Consider the following 12,801-nt stretch of genomic DNA (forward strand, 5'->3'; position numbering starts at 1 on the left):
AAAGAAAGAAAAGGAAATACCATAGTACACTAAAATGCCCCACAGGTCATAATAATTATGTACTCATAATAAAAATACTAAGGAATTATTTAACAAAAAATTACACTATAAATATATTTGGGGGTAGAAGGGATAGGACAAGGTGGTGTACAAAAGCAAACATTTAACATATCATAACAAAGTAAAAAACTGCTATAAATCAATAAGTACCAATATAAGTATACTAATCAAATATGGAGAGTATAAATTCACAAGAAACAGCAGGAAGAATTGAAAGTAGTTGCTTCTGGGTAAAACTGGAGTAACTAAGGAGGGGTGCAGCGTTTTATTACGTAGTACTTTGACCACTTAAAGCATATGCACGTAGTACTTTGATAAAATACTTCTAAAAGGGATTTCATCTACATCATCAATTAATTCCTACCTAATGGGTGTAATGACCCCCATCTGACATATTACTTAACTGATATTCCAGGGTAAGTAGTTTATCCAAAGTCAAAAAGTCAAAGGTACTTTCTTTGATAATTATATATATAACACTTACTATCATGGCATCATTTAAACAGATAATTAAAGGAGGGGGGGGATTATGTTCAGTTCTCATTTTTATTTTTTATTTCTTTAAGTATTATTCATTTTTATTCTCCTCTGCTGAAGATGACTATTGTATTGGTTGCATAGATTAAGAAGGAATATTCACACTTAACGGATTTTTAAAAGAAATTTGAACTAAGATTGATTCTTGATAAATGTGGAGAACAAAACTGTATTCAAAATCCACAATTAAACACTTCTTTTAGTCATTATTTTTAATTGTGGTAAAAGACACTTACTATCCAATTTACCATCTCAAGTGACAGTTCAGTGGCATTATGAGTATTCACACCACTGTGCAACCAGCACCAGCACCCACCTCCAGCACTTCCCACTTCCGTCTCCCTCCGGCCCCTGGCAACCACCATTCTACTCTCTTTCTCTATGGTCTGACTACTCTAGGTACCCCATGCAAGTAGAATCACAGCTAATTACTAATTATCCTTTTGTGACTTGCTCTTTGCACTTAGCATAATGTCCTCACCTATGCTGTAGCACAAATTTAAAACTAGTTTCCAAGGCAATAAAAACCTATTCCTTGATAATGCTGTGAGAAATTAAAGCACCAGTGAATTTAAGAGATACTAGTTAAGAAAAACCAATTTAACTTTCTCCCTTAACCATGATCACAGCACAACTGAGTAAGTTATAATTTTAAACTACTGAGAAAGGATATCTTGTAACTTATGATGTACATGAAGAAAAGGGAAAAATTTGTACTTTTCCTCTCAGGTTGGTGCTCTTTTATGTTGTGCAGCAAAAATCTATAAGGAAGGGCTTCTATAAATGCAGACTGGGTCATTGTTTTCTATTTTAAGGGTGAGCTACACAAAAGACAAAAAGGACTAACAATGTTAGGTGTTCATAAAATATTGAATCATAGTAAATATCTTATAAATCAGAAGTTAAATAGCCTCCATTCAGTCACACAGACCTCAAGTAGGAAATACATGAAATCTGACCTTTGTAATATGCTTTGAAAAGGTTCCCTTGGTTGCATATAATAATAATTTTAAAAAGGCTTATGTACTTTTACATTCCCCTCCATTCTCACTCTAGATCTGCCCTGAATACCCTACATTTATTTCCATCTAAAACTTACACAGAGGTCTCCAACAGCCTTTCAATGGAGCTCCTAACCAAAGCACACCAGCCCTTTGAGATATCAAAAACATCACTCTGATATTAGGGTGTGGCTGGCTCTCTGAATTTTGATTTATGATGCAATTACAGTCACCCACAGAATTTTAACAAGCAATGATAACCAGCAGTCCCTCAAGTGTGCAGGTGTCTTGAGAAGCACTTAAGCAAGAGCTGTCATTCTCACAGGGTCAGAATATTAACTCCAAAAACAAAGAAAAATGTCTGCTTAAACAAAGTTATACATTTTATGTGACAACTATATCAAAAAAATGTTTTAGGCAAGACATTCATTTTTGTTGCATTAAGATTATACCATCTGACATGCCCCAAAATAAGTGATGCTACTCCTAAGACTATGTCAGTGATGTTCCAATGCAAAAATGCCCATTGTCCAAACTTATCTGCTTCACTTGCTATTTGTCTGAATACTATGTAGTATCCTCAACCCCTCAAAAAACAAAATATCAAGTATCCAGCACTGCCATCATCATCTGAATTCTTAGATTGCTATATTTGCTATAAATGGCACCATCTCTATGTGACACCCACTGCAGGTCAAAACACAAGACCTCAGTCATCACAGAAGAAAAATGAATTTATTGCTTTCAACTTTCCCCTCAATGAAGACAAATTTTGGCCTAAGGGAAACATACAAAGGCTTTTCTCTTCTTTTTTTAGACTTCTCCTCCTGTAGGGCCTTTTAAGAATTTTGAGAAGAGAATTTTGTCTGGTTTGTGATCTCTTATAAAACCAGACTACTTGATAGAAGAACACCATTAAAAAAAAAGTCCATCCCATAGAAGCCACAGGGCATAAATCTGCAAAGAAGCAAAAAGCTAACCTTTTCAAACAATATGGCTTCTCTCTCACTTACCAACTTTACATTTCCCGGTATGGCCCTGGAAGATGACTGGTTAGCCAGAGACGGGTAAGATTCCTCAAGGGAGGAACTACCTAAGACAGGCACAGTCGCAGGGGGACCATCAGGTGAGAAATTGGGGATCAACAGAGGTGAGGCTCAGAACCTCATCCCCCCTGCTTTGAGAGAAATCTTCTGCATCCGTGGATATTTTATTGCCCTTGTCTAGCTCGGATTAGCACATAGTCTACAGGCACACACCTGATCATCTACAATTGCTCTCTTACAACACTAAACTATGTTTCCTACCTTTATCTTGCATCTACCTACCACTTCAGCATTTTATTAAAAATAATAATAATAATAATAATAAAGGGAGAAATGTGGGATCAACATATAAATCAAGTATAAAAATCAAACGAATATTCATATTTGACCTGATTGTTTGTAGTTCATAATGCGTGATCAAAACCAAAAGTTTCTGTGATGACTGCCCTTGTACTGTTCACCATGTAAGAATAATTTATTCACTATGTAAGAATTCGTTCACCATGTAAGAACTTGTTCGTTATGCTTCAGAAGATTGGAGACTGACGAGAGTTAGGCTTGAGATGGATTAATGATTGTACATTGAGCACTGACCCCCCTATACTGAATTTTATTGTTGTTAACAACCATTTGATCAATAAATATGAAAGATGCCCTCTCAAAAAAAAAAAAAAAAGTCCATCCACAGACAGCATGTATCTTAGGACATGAAAACACTTTATCTTGGTTTGGGGGGAAAAAGAACTGTAATGCTTTTGTCACATTCAGGGGAATTACTTTAAGGCACTAATGATACAGAAAACATTTTTAGGACAATTTAGTGATTCTTTAACTGCCTCATAGGATTAAAATCTCAATATATAATGCAAGCCTCATTTAAGAAAATTTTAAGATAAAAAATTATAATCAGTATATCTTAAAAGACAGTGGTGCACATGCAGACATACAAAGTTATCAACTATACCAAATCTAATGAACAATGAATAAACTTTTCAAAACAATCAACATGAATTACTTACCAGGTATTAAACAGATAGTAAAACAGAATAATCCCTTAGAAATACCCACAAATAAAAGTGTTGCCCCTTTTGTTATAGATTTCTTTCTAGTCCCATTTTCAGGATTACAAACATAGCATAGTTCAAACATACTAAAAGGAGAAAGGAAAGTGAAGTAGAAACATACATATTAAAGATGAAAAAAAAAAACAAGTCACTTCATTCTCATCACCTTTACTTTGAAACTCATTAATTCAGTAGACATTTGTAATAAGCACCACTGTTTTAGACAGGAAAGGCTCTAAGATTCCTTCCAGTCAAATATTCTGTGACCACCTTTTACTAATACCACATGATTAATGGTATTCAACACTTACAGAACTCCTAAAACCAGCATTAAAAAACATTTATGCACATTAAGTAAATGAATGGGCCAGGAAGAAATGAACAATTTAGCTTCTGGTTGCTACTGAAGTCTGGGACCTGTGTTAAAAGACTTTTTGAGAGAGTCTCTTGCTGGCATTAATTTGTACTTCAAGTATGGAGATTAACAGCAACTGAATCTTAAATCATATATGAGTCAAAGAAAATAATGTTGTCACTTAGTACAAAAGTTGGTATCTCAGTGATTTCTGAAGATGTTGAATATTTCAAAGTTATCTGTCCTGGCCTATTAGTTCAGCCACAGGTTAGAATAATGTTTAGGAGAAGGTGGCAGCAGATTTAAATCTTAATTATCTTTACTTGGAAAATTGTTGAAGTTTAAAATACTATCAGTAAAAGTGTTAATCTTCAAAACTGGAGTATGGACCATTGGATAATATTGTTATAATGACTGTTTCTAAAAGTCCAGAAGACTTTTTCATAGCACAGTGTTAGAAATGTGCAGGCTTAGTTTAATTTGGTCCAATTAAACTAGCTTCCTGTAGTGCAGCACTCATTCTTCCAGAAACAAGTTCTTTTCAGTATGTACACCTATATAATTTCTAATTGAATTGTTCCATACAATATATTCTTGCTCTCTCTAGCTTACATAGGTTAATAAATGTTAAAATGCTGTCTTAAATCCATTACTAAATCTTTATATAACTTTCTTCTTGGTACCTTTTTTCAAAGTTTTTGACAAAATCTTATTTTCCCTTCAAAGTAAGTACTATGGAAAACAGAAAAACACAAGCAACTTCATGCTTTCCTTGTGCCAATGTTGAATTCTAGTTTATTTGATATATCAGCTAAAAACAGAATTCTATTATTTTTAGTGTAAATACAATAGTGTAGCCAACTTGTGAGGGGTATCCTATGGAATAAGTTAATGAACTGTCAAGCCTATAAAGATATATCAAAGATAATCTGCCTTTTATATGCTTGATTAAAGTGCTACTAAAATTCCAAACAGTTTTAAAGTCACTGATGGCTTAAAATTCTATTATCACCTGAAAACAAAGTAACATCCACACACCATGGCAAAATCTTACACTCTTTCTCATAGTTTTCAAGTATCTTCTGGAGGTTCTCTAGTACATTAAAAACTTGGCTTAGTATATTAGAAAAATAAAGAGGCTAACATAGCCATGGTTTTATATACCTTCACCTTTGTAAACAGGAATATCTCAAAATTCAGGAACTGCAGCAGTCAGTGGTTACAAACTCAGGAATTTAAAGAGTTTTGCTAACACATGTTTTGATCATGAAGAAAAATTGGATATGAAATGACCAAATTTAAAATTTTTCTAGCCCATGAGGAAATGCATAAAACCATACTTTATGGAGGTAAAATCTTTAACCTTCATCCCCCCAAAAGTGCTGATCTTTAGCAATGGCTCTTCTTTTATGAGTCAAGGAGTTAAAACCATCTCTTTTACTCCCAAGTGAGCATTATTCCCATTCAGAGGTGCCATGTATTATTTAAAACATACTATTTCTCAGTAACCACTTTGTTCTAATTGGCAAGGCAAAGCCAGGTCCCTAAAGCACACAGCTTGTTACATTCACTTTGTATTACAAAAACACAGGACGAAACAAACTGCATCAAAATGTACAAATTAAGGGCACCAGAGTATGGGACAGGGAGGTGGAATTAGATTGTAATATGGAACAAAATCCACAGGGAAGCCGGGAGGGAGGGAACAAATCACTAGTGTCTCTATAAACCATACAAGGTTTCCAAATGAGCAAATACACAAGGCAGAGGACAGGCTTCTCCATAACTCAACCAAATTGCTAAATATGGATACAACAAAACAAGGCTTTTTCAACACTATTATGCAAACACATAAAAGAGAAAAGGAATACCAACAAGAAGGTTTAACAAATGAAACCCGCAGGTTGCACTGTCTAAATACAAAACTCATCTTTGCCTTCACACTGACAATGTGCAAACAGCCCTGCAATTAAATTACACCTCCAAACTTTTTTTTTTAATATTCTAAGCTAAACACATGAGACTAAATTAGAAATGGTACTACCTTATGCAGTGCAGAGAGCAAGGTTAATGAGCTAAAAGTTACATGAACGAGAACAAGATGTTAAGAAATGAAGATCTCACCACCAAAATAGAAAACACTTTAGACAAGAATACTTGCAACCATGCATGCACACCTTTTGCTAAATTAGCTATTCTGTGAAGCTTCCAGCAGGGCTTCTCTGATTTCCCCTGGAGATCAAAGACAAACTGCAACTGAACAGAAGAAAAAAGAACAGGAGAAGTGTATACCTCTAACACAAATGCAAAACAATGCTACTGCTACATCCTCTCAAGGTTTTTACAGTGGAAATCCATCCAAATCCACCATCCTCACTCCTAGCAAAATCAAATACTGGGAGAAGACTAGGACTGGAATCTAAGCACCTAAAAATCAAATCTCAGTTCTTTCTTTAAAGTTTATCTTGGGAGCATTATTTAATACATATGAGCCAGTTTCCTTATCTGTAACATGAAGATATAAAACATCAAAGTTGTAGGGACCAAATGAGATACTGTTCAAAATAGCTTTATAATATGAAAGACCTATAGAAATCTTAGTTACTACTGCAGTTACTTCATCTCAGGATTTAATCGCCTTTTTAAAAACACAGATATAATTGTTCATGACCTTCCTCCATCTTATTTCACAAACGGTAATCTACTTCCACTTCTATTTTAACTAACTTTTTTTTTTTGGCATTCCATTTTTTAAGTTGTACTCGTTACTATGTATCCTTGTTATTTTTCTCCAAATCAGATGCCTTAGGTTAAGGTATTATTTTCTTCTCTATATCCAATATTTGGTCTAAAAATAAATTACAAACAAAACTTTGTTAATAACATTGTTAACACACAGTTAGTTCTATTTTACACACTAAGAACCAGCTGAGCAATAGAGCTTTTAAATGATGCAAAATTCTGTACATTAAAAATCATATTTCAGTTATAAATTAATGACCTAAAAATAATGCCCTATCATTTTCCCTACTGGAGACCAAGAATTAAGTGCAAGGAAGTTATAACCAGGAAAAGTATCAAAAAGCAACTTCACTGTAGCCCTCTAATTCAAGCACAAACAGCCAGATCAAGAGTTACTCTAAGTATCTGTAGCATGGTGGTGTCAAGACCACTGAAGCACAAAAAATTTCATGGTGATTTTCCTGAATCTGAGTTATTCACACTAGTGCCAAGCCTAAAAGGAAGCCTATAAAGCTAAGTCTGAACATTTTCACTTAGTTTGCTATTAGTCTACTAAGAACATGAAACATAGAAAATATTAGTAGTTAACTCTTATATCACTTTTCATGTCATAGAGGGCTATCTTACTACATGAAAAGGGGCTAACCACATCTAGCCTAAGCAGGTCTTCACAACGGGGGTGGTTGCCAAGCTTCTTTCATAAAGGTACACCATCATTAAAAAATTTGAGCACATACTTCTTACATGTCTATTTGTTTTAAAAATAGTTATATACACCTGCAGTTATATACCCCTCTTCACAAACACCCCTCCAAAAATACATTCACACACATGTACACACACATCCACCCAGAACATGTGAATGTAATCTTACTTGGAAAAAAAGGACCTTTGCAAATGTACTTAAGGATTTCAAGTTAAGATCATCCCACATAAGGGTGGGTCTTAATTCAATGACACCTGCCCTTAGAAAGACAGAAACGCACAGGTGAGAAGACCATGTGAAGATGAAAGGAAATAATGTATAGACCGGAATAATGTATCTACAAGCCAAGGAAAGCCAAGGACTGCTCACAGCCACTAGAGGCTAGAAAGGCATGGAATGCACTCTCAATCAGATTCTCCAGAAGGAACTAACCCTACTTGCTGACACTCTGATTTCAGACTTCTGTCCTCCAGAACTATGAGAAAATTAACTTAATTTTTAAGGCACCAAGTTTGTGGTAATTTGTCATGACAACTCTAGAAAATTAATACCAATAATATTATGTACATTATAAAAATCAACAATATCAAAGGATGATAAAAATAAATATTAAGTAGAAATTCTAGCATTTTCTCTTTATGCCTCAATGGATAATCCTGTGCACCGTTATGGAGACAACGACTTTAGATCAAAAAAATAAAGAACAGAAATAACACCATATAACAGAGCCAAACTATCTTAAAAGATCCAAAGACTATTAAATTTCTTTCATTTTCACCTAAAATACTGACACACAGTCACAATTTTTTTCTACTTGGTGCACAAAATAAGCTACCTTTCTGCTCCTTACAGCACTGAGCATTTTGTTTCCCATTAGAAATGCAACGATTATTTTCGACATAATTTTTATGACATTATCTTCAACATAGTTTCATTTATCTTGACAAGCATAATAATTAGCTACACAATTTAAGAATGCTTATTAGTAAGACAGCAAACTGCTATAGACTAAGAGGTCAGAAAGGACAGCCAGAGTTCAGCTTTGCTAATCAGTTAAGGTACCTGCTGCCCTTTGTCTTGCTTTCATTTGAGAGCAAGGAAGCTACATCACAAAGAAGAGGGTTTCTAATACAGACATTTGTAATATATTCAAGCAAATGTTTAAAAAGAGAGACAGAGAGAAAATGAGGTTGCAATTGTGGTATGAAAAGAGTAGCTGAAAACAATGAGTATGTCCTTATTAGTTGATAACAACTAATATGTCCAATGGGAGACCAGAGAAATTGGGGCATAGAATAATGAGGGTGGCCAATAATTTATCAACGAAACTGGGACACTCTGAGAAGTACAAAGGTTATGTTATTAATTTCACTTTCATAAAAAGCATAAACTGAGACTGCTCCAGGTAAATCAGAACAGTAATGGAATATTCTAACAGCTAAAATGAACTACAGCAACACATGTCAACACTGGTTTCTAAAGGCAGTATTTTTAAAAATGCAAGTCATAGAATGACAAGAGCAATATACTACTTGCACTTTTTAAAACAAGAATCATATATTGCTTCTATAAATACCCATTCATAATAAAAAGGATAAATACAAGGATAAGAAAGATGGTGTTTGTACCTGAGTTGGAAAGAGGATGATTGGGTAAAAGAAGATTATGAGATTTTAGTTCCCTTTTAAAATGTTATAAGTCAAATAAATAAAAACAGGACAAAATGTTAGTATTTGTTAATGCTGGGTAGCTTTGTGGTGTTTATTATATTACTTTTATAATATTCTGAATTTGAGACACTCACACAAGGCAGATATCCACACATATGATTTAAGATAGCTGATGAGTTGAACTCTTTTTTAATAAATTCATGACCAATGTGCGCTATACTTGAGAACTTTCTTGAACTTTCAGCTTTAAAGAAATCAAAGAGTAAACAACAGCAATCAAGTCAACAGAATTACAAAGACAGAAATACCCTATTCAAATGCTTCACTGTAAGAGCAGCAGCTGCCTTTCTCCTAGAAAAAGATGATTTGAAAAATCGAGGTATGACAAGCATACAGATTCTACTATCATCCCCAAACCTCACCATGCTACATATAAAATGACTTATTGGAGTGGGTATTTTGTTTTATACTGTTGTACTGATAGGTACGTGGTTCTCACAATTTCTGAAGGAAACATGCAAAAAGAGAAGTGCTTACAACTTTTAGATTCCCTCTTACTGCAGACCCTCAAAATTCAGCTGTAACCTACAATTCTTCCTTTTCAAAAGTGACTGGAATCAGGCCACTTTAACTCTCAACTTCTAACAGGGAATGGAAGAAGAAAAGAGATTAGCATGTAACTCCAACAAGTGAAAGCTACAGGAAATGTTTTAACTCACTTGCTATGAAATGGGTATGTTACCCTGTTCTGGAAATAACCATGAAACTCATGTCACCTGGAAGAAAAATGTTTGCATTTCAGTGTACCTACCATTCCACCCCATACCCAGCACTGCTGTTATCACTTACCTTGGATGTCAACATTTAGACTCCCTATGCTGCAAACTACATCCAACTTTATTTTGTTTATTGCAGAAAGAAACTTACCATGTCTGGTATCTGCCAGACATTAAGTAGAATACATTTTACTTTTTAAAAGCTTACAATTTCTACAGTTACATTAATAATAATTCTGAACTACAGACAAACGAAATTAAAATCAATTAAAACCTCTTCCCATACTCCTACTCTCATATTACCAAAAATTAAAATTTTCATCTACCTTCTTCCAGCTTTACCCCATGCAACTATATACATATAAATTATGCGCAGTCTAATTAAACAGGATACTTACTACACATCTGCTTTGTAATCTTCTCAATCAGCATTTAATTAATATCCCATCTAATTTTTAAGAGGGAAAAAAATCCCAAACTAATAGATGTTAGGAGTATACATCATGAAACTCCATTGTTCAATAACCATTTTGGACTTATATAGAAAATTTGACAGCAATAAACAAGACTGACAATCATCAGACTGCATCTGAATGGATACAAAGTATAGAGCAATGGGGAAAATTAATATTCTGCTTTAATATTGGCTATTTCAATTGCTTAAAGCCTCCCCAAACTCCACTTTGAATGTAAACAAGAACTCAAGAACTATATGACAATATCAAGGAATATAAAGTGAAAATGAAATTACTATACAAAGTAGTTTTCTCCCAGCTGACAAAGGCTACCTACTAACAGAATCACATTAATTATAACAAATATTTCCTCCAATGTTAAAATACTAGAACCCAGCATCTTAGATTGCTTATTTGAACAGGTACCTGACAAGAGATTCCTACAAACATTAAATACACAGTTAACTCTAGAGTCTTATCATAATACGCTTCCTATGACATTTATCATTTTGTGTTTCACAGTATTTTCACCATTGAGTCACACGGCACAGTAACCATGAAACAAAGGTAAGTTTCCTTAACTATCATCCAAGAAATACATAATTAGAAAAATTACACTGAAAGTAATTTGCAGAGAATTAAATAATTTAACCATTAGGTCATAATTTAAGAGATGCTGTAACTGCATTTTTAATTAATCTGACAAGATACCCCATATACCTTAGTTCTTCTAGTCTTGCCCTTTCTGTAAACTGACATAATGATACAAAAAATGTATTTTTTTAAAGGAACTATTCTGTAAAGGTTAAAAAAAAGAGAGAGAGAACTTCCACCGTGAATAATCATCTCTTATTTATCCAATTTTCTGTTAATCATGGAATAGCAAATTTCATAAATGGAATAATACATTCAAATCATACCTGCAGTTTAAAAGAAACTGCTTACCTTGATTCTTCAATGAAGTATTTTTGACATAGCCTATGAATAATAGATGTATTGTCCATTTTTTAAAGAAATTACTGAAAAGTATTAAAATTTAAATACATGCAGATGTCTAAAAGTCCACAAGAACAACTGATTCTTTTCACACTAAGCACATGTTAACTTTGTCTTCTAAAAAGAATCTGTCATTATTAGTGCCATGTAAACAATTCCGTCTGTTGGGATGTACCTTCAGGCTCACTCCCTTCCAAGTATAACATGGTCAATAGATTATATAGCTACTTCCTAGTCACCACACTCCTCTATCAGAAAGCGTTTCTAAGGGTGGAGGAGATAATGCCATAATGTTGAAGGTGTAACTTCAGTCAGTTCTTTAAAAATTTCTGCCTTCCCCACCTATGATCATCCCATTTGGTGTTTCTGTTATCCATATTTTTATTTAACAAAACAATTCTGTGAAAAGCACTGCTTCAGTGATATCTGGGCTTCAATATGATGGTGTAAGAGGTTACTGTGTATTAGGCACTAAATGTATCTAAATATCAAAGATCAATCACTATGTAAAACAAATTCATCAATAGGATTCGCACTCAAACAGAAAATAATACCACAGGCAATATCATTTCTATCTTTGTAAAAGGCAGGAATACCCTTGAGATGCTATGTCTGATTTTTCACGTATACTTTGACACAGAAGTAGACAATCACGTTTATGTCATACTTTTACCCAGAATCACATAATCCAAACTAGTCAGAGCTCAGCAAGGATAAAAGTCACACAAAATCAGTTATTTAACCCCTTGCCTAAACACAGAAGGAAAGATAATACCCTGTTCTGTAAAGAAAATGAGATCCCAAACAACTGAATAACTTTCTAGTGAATTTCTGCAATTCAGTGGTATTCAAACTTTTTAAACTGTACCTCATAATAATATACATTTAGGTAACAACCGATTACACATTATTTTCATTTATATATGTAAAAAAATACATAAAACCAAAGTTTCATAAAATACTTACCCTTTATATTTGCAATGCACTCTAATTTTCTATTCTACTAAATTTTTTAAAATGCTGATCATAACCCATTAAATTGATTTCTCTACCTACTAACAAAACAATACCCACAGTTTGAAAAAACTGCATTAGAAAGCAATATTTTAACCAATAAATGTTATTCAACATAACACAGCTATAAATAGCATGTCATGACATCTTGTTGCATTCTTTTAGAGACATTCACTAATTCTTTTAGTAAAATCATACAAACAACAATACAAAATATTTTTATAAGAAAAGGGTGACAGAATATTCTATTTTCAAGGGAACAGGAAAGCCAGAACTGGACAGAAAAAGATACTCAACTTTAAAAACTGGAAAACCCTGTGGAAAGATAACTTATGTTCAAGGATGCTTAAGTGCCATCCTTTTCAGTAGTTTAGACATC

General features: G+C 33.7%; 1 protein-coding gene across 1 annotated transcript in view; it reads right to left on the minus strand.

Annotated features, from left to right (window-relative positions):
- ZFAND3 (zinc finger AN1-type containing 3) overlaps nucleotides 1–12,801 on the minus strand; it is a 450,342-nt gene that overhangs the window by 290,043 nt on the left and 147,498 nt on the right. The gene's annotated exons all lie outside the window — the stretch shown is intronic.

This window comes from Manis javanica, chromosome 16 (assembly GCF_040802235.1).
Source record: "Manis javanica isolate MJ-LG chromosome 16, MJ_LKY, whole genome shotgun sequence".
In the NCBI taxonomy this organism is placed as follows: domain Eukaryota; kingdom Metazoa; phylum Chordata; class Mammalia; order Pholidota; family Manidae; genus Manis; species Manis javanica.